This window comes from Poecilia latipinna, unplaced genomic scaffold, assembly GCF_001443285.1.
Source record: "Poecilia latipinna isolate Pla-1442-1.1 unplaced genomic scaffold, P_latipinna-1.0 Scaffold50, whole genome shotgun sequence".
Taxonomy (NCBI): Eukaryota; Metazoa; Chordata; class Actinopteri; order Cyprinodontiformes; family Poeciliidae; genus Poecilia; species Poecilia latipinna.
The window spans coordinates 17,560-22,601 of record NW_015112666.1 but is presented as its reverse complement, the minus strand read 5'-3'; the positions used below and the strand labels follow the sequence as shown (position 1 = coordinate 22,601).

The following is a 5,042-nucleotide window of genomic DNA, read 5'->3' as shown; positions in this document are numbered from 1 at the left end:
TTTTTTCAGGGTTATTTCTTTAATATAATTTAATAAATTCTACTTTCACTAAGTTACTAAATCCTTGTGTGGTCTCCTTTTAATGTTACCCCATCAAACGAGCCTGGTGGACGTAACAGAATGAACAGGAAGTGAGAGAAAATGGCTGATAGACTTCACAGGTAGCCAGGGAAACGACAGAAACCAGCAGAGTACAAACCAAACCCAGAACTAAGAATTAATCAAGATTCAAGCAAAAGTTGGCAAAGAAATTCACAAACAGGAGAAACATGAACAAATTACAGAAATAATTCAAAACAGAGCCAGAACTGAGATTGGTAAAACAAATACAAATAAATAGCAAAACATTAGGAAGGTAAGGAATAAACTTAATGAGGCAAAGAAAGAGAGACCAAAAGCAAAATAAAGTGGAAGAGTAAAAAGAAGTCTAAGAGATTGTGACTGTTTTAAAGAAACATTTGTTACATTTTTAGCTCCTGTGGTTTTCTTTCACACTGGACTCTGTTCCCCTCCTGACCTGTGGGGGTGCTGCACCAAGAACCACTGCAGAAAACGACAAGAAAACTTCTGAAGGTCATTTCTCCCACTACTGCATATGTTTTTGTTACTTTTACCCAGAATGCCCTGCGCTGAGGTCCACTTCCTGCTTTTGGAATGGTTTCTGGTTGACTGTGTGTTCATAAATGCATTCAAATCGAACCAGAGTCAGAGTCAGGTTTGAGTTTTGGTTCACATCAAAGTTTGAATGTATGAATGCACCCGATTTTCCTGCATGGTCGTTCACACTGCTAATTAAATGCAACCACAAATGAACTTGTTCGTGACCAATTTTTGACCCCAAAGCGACCTGAATACACAGAAGAATAACACACATCACACATCACTCTGTTTATGGAAGTAACAATGTCTGTGGATTGATTTTTAAGGGTGGGTTCCCACTGGACCGGTTTCGTATGCTTTAATCAAACTCTAGTTTATTTGTCTAGAAAGACCGGTTTGTTTGGGGAGGTGTGAACGGGTAATCAAACTCTGGTCCACCTACAAACCTCTCAATTCTGAATGCATATGTGAATGCCAAGGGGACCAGAGACTGTTGGCATTTACCGCTTGGTGAATGCCGAGGACAACCAAAACAAACACTAGCTAGCTAACTAGCGTTAGCAGGAGAAATGACATGTCCTCTTTACCCAAGACAAAGGAGAAATCCTACAAAATCTGTCGCCGCTCCATTATTTGTTTCCATCCATCAGTGTCTTTGTGTCGGTTTCCGTGTCGTTTCCTTTAGTGGTTGTTGGTGCAGTGCCCCCACAGGCGAGGAGGGGAACAGGTTGTGCTCAAAGGGTTTTGTTGGTTTGACACAGTGCAGTTAGAAAATGAACCGGAGCAGCTGAAAATGTAACAAATGTTACAATTTTCATTCCTAATCAAACCAAGTCTACCAGACGATCAGTTGTGGAAACATCTGATGAATGTAGACACTGGAAGCTAAGAAAAAATTAACCATGTCGCATGTCTCACATTAATGATGTAAAATGCAACATGACCGTTCTGACAGCAGAAACTCCCAAAATTATGGGACATGTATCCGATTTCATATGACAAAAGGAAGTGGCAGAAATCTGAATTTTTGTGTGGAGAAAAGATCGGAATTGGTCCGTTCAGACTGCAGCGGAAAAGTCAGACGTAGGTTGCATTTTCCTGCTGGGTGAACGTAGCTTTAGAGACAGAGCAAACAGCCATGTACAAACACTTCTCTGCAGCCTTTTTACAGTGTGATGAACCCATATCAGCTGATACCTGGTCAGCAGTCAGACGCAAGACACAAATGTTAGCTTCTGTACAGTTTTTTTATTTATTTATTTATTTATTTATTTATTTATTTATTTATTTATTTATTTATTTTTGCTTTCTATGTGTCTGTGTTTCACCGCTTATCATTTAAAGAGTGATGGGGGTTTTAGAGGAAGATGAGAGGCACACTTAAAGAGAGACGGAGGAGGAGATGAAAGGAAGGATGAAGATGTGACATAACAGGCTGAAGGATGAAGGCGAAGAGGAAGCAGGTAGGATGCATCATGCCCTTCTGCCTGCAATTATCCAAACATCTAATGAGGTGAGAGCAACAACATGCATGCAAATCTGCAGCTACATGTCAGAAGAAGCTATTAAAGTTCACTGGAAGGAAATAAAATAATCAAAACGTGATTATTGGGGTATTTTGATTGGATTATTACATACAAAACTTCTTGAGCATTGCAAGTAAAATATAACTATTCAACAAAGGCTCTTCAGCCTTTAAAAGGCTGGAGAAGCTGTCTAGACTGATTGGAGTGAACATAAAGGATAAGATATTTTTAATAACTGCATATAGTTCTGCTCATTTTGTTCAACCTTGGAAGCAACAAGCTGCTGCTGAAAACACATCAACTTCTGTCTGGAGACAAAAAACTGAGACAAATAAAGGACAGAAACTTTTTAAAACATTAATTTCTACTGAAACTGGGTCAGAAACATTTGCAATGCAGCTTTTCTGTCCTTTTTATGAAGAACTTGATGGCCTGGAAGATATTTTACTGTCCTTCAACAGAGTCATGCTAACTGCTAAGCTAACATTTCCTCATAGGAGCACATATAAAACTGAACTGAATTGAGTTTTAAATAATATTTTTTACATCATCATTATGTTATTGCTAATCCTAAGGGCAATATTTTTCATGTTATGTGTGCTAAGTGTCATGCTAACTAAGCCAGTAGCTAATCTGATGTAAATTTTTACTGTGCCAAGTTTCATAACAGTTAAATTTAATATTTTATTAAATATTTTAGTCGCTCTTGCATAAAACAGCTGTTTATATTGTCTCTTTCTTAGCTAAACAACTTTTGTGTCACTATGCTAACTGCTAGCACTGCAGCAGCTAAAATGAGTTGTTCTCTTTAACCAAAACTTTTTATTAGTTCTTTATATAATCTGGTTCATTCAGATGTTTTTTTAATGAATTAAAGTGTTAGTTGTTTGTTTTAAGTCATTATTATGTTGCAGAGTTCCATGCAGATGAATCAGAATTTGCTTTATTTTGCCAAGATTGTGACTTTGATTTTAATTCGCCACAACATACAGATATAACTATAATAATAACATATATGTAAATCACACAAGAATACATTTGTTCATGCAATAAAAAACATGCTGTACCAACATCCTCGAACCACTTCCTGTTGTCTTCTTTGTGGTTTTCACTAGTGGTAACATCCAACTGATGATCACATGAATCAAATGATGTGGAAAAAAGTTTTTAATTGTAATTTTATTAAATAAATCAATTTCAAAACAATGGAAAAATCACATCATCTTAGCGCAAAAACTTTTTTGGAAAAAATTCTGATTTTTTTTTTTCAGATTGTCATGTTTCCATTTAGCAAATTTATTGTTGTCATAATTCCAATTATAGGGTCAGTATAAACACAATGATGAACCTTTCAATTACCAGAATAAAATCCTAATAATACAAGAATAAGGCTATATTTCCAGAATAAAATCCTAATTTTATGACATAAAATCCAGCTACATAAAGCTGGATTAAAATGAGAAATATTGAGAATCTTGTTAAGTTATACTTGGTTTTGGTTTTACAAATAGGAAAAAGTAAATATTTTAACACATCAGCATCAATTATTATCATGAGTTTGAGGCAGATCTTGATAATTATTAAGCATAAAATATTTTTTTCTCTTAATTTTATGGCTTTCGTCTGGTAAATATAATAAAAAAATAATTTTGCAGCATAGTAAGTGTAGATTTAGACTTGAACAGTATTCCTTTTCCTGGATTTACCAGTTTTAGTAAATTCATGATGAAAAAGGACAGAAGGAGGACAGAGATGAGCGAGAAGGAGCAAAAACGAAATGATGAAAGGAGCAGAGATGAGAGAAAGTTTGGATTTGTAGGATGAAAGTGTCTGTGGAGAAACGCAACACGAGGGCAGAAATACAGGAAAAGGAAGAAGGCAGGCGGTTTTTCCAGTGACTTTTAAATTGGTTTTAATGAGGATTATTATTTTTTTACTCCTGCAAATTAAATCAAAACATGTCAGAACTATAAAATGTCTCCATATAGATACACATTGTCGAGAAAAGTCGAGATCATCCCACTTCCCCATGCTGGAGATTTTAGAGCAATGGTATCAATGAATGAAGTTACCTTTAAAACTAATTACACAGGTGACATCAAGACCCAACAGTAGACTCAGACGGTAATAAAATTGATCTGGTTGTGTGTGTTGTTATTGTGTCCTGCAAACTTTGCTTTAATTCTACTTTTTTCTATTTAATCATAAAAAATCATAGTCAGACAGAGAGAGTTATGAAACAGGAAGAGCAGGTTTCCTGGAGAAAGAGGAAGTTTCCAGCCTGCAGTGATTAAAAATAGTTCAGATTGCTCATTTTGGGCACTGGAGGTTTAAAGAATAAAATCTAAACATTTTGAGTAATTGGATAAAACCCAGAGTAAAATAATTAAATTAATAATAAGAACTTATAACTAAGCCAATAATTAATATTGGTTTAACCAGTGGTTGATATTGGTTTGATTATAAGAATATTTACACTTACTCTTATACTTATGGAAGTACTTAAGGGTGAAACAAGTAACTGTAACATGGTATCAAATAATTAGATTTCCAGAAATGTCTGCAATAACTCACATCATGATTATAATAAGAGTAACTAACACGTAATGGTTATTATAAAATTATAAGTGAATCCTAAATCAGAGAAACTAAAAGGTTATAAATGTGATTTTGACATTGAACTTGAAATGGTATGAAGTGTGTAACTGTAACTAAAGGTCACTGATGTGTTGGAGGTAGATGGTAGGTGAGAAGTCAGGGAAAAAGAGGAACTGATAGGAGAGCAGAGGTGACAAAGGCCTTATTGCTGAACTTTAACTTTCCTAAGAAAAGGTTGGGCAGGCAACAGATGTAGGAGGACTGTTGAGCAATTCGGGGTCATTAGAACAGACATCCTGTCATGTCTCCAAGACGCTG

At 35.4% G+C, this 5,042-nt stretch overlaps 1 protein-coding gene across 1 annotated transcript in view; it reads right to left on the bottom strand.

Moving 5' to 3' along the window:
* Positions 1 to 5,042, bottom strand: part of nrn1la (neuritin 1-like a) — a 61,722-nt gene that overhangs the window by 44,743 nt on the left and 11,937 nt on the right. The window lies entirely within an intron of this gene.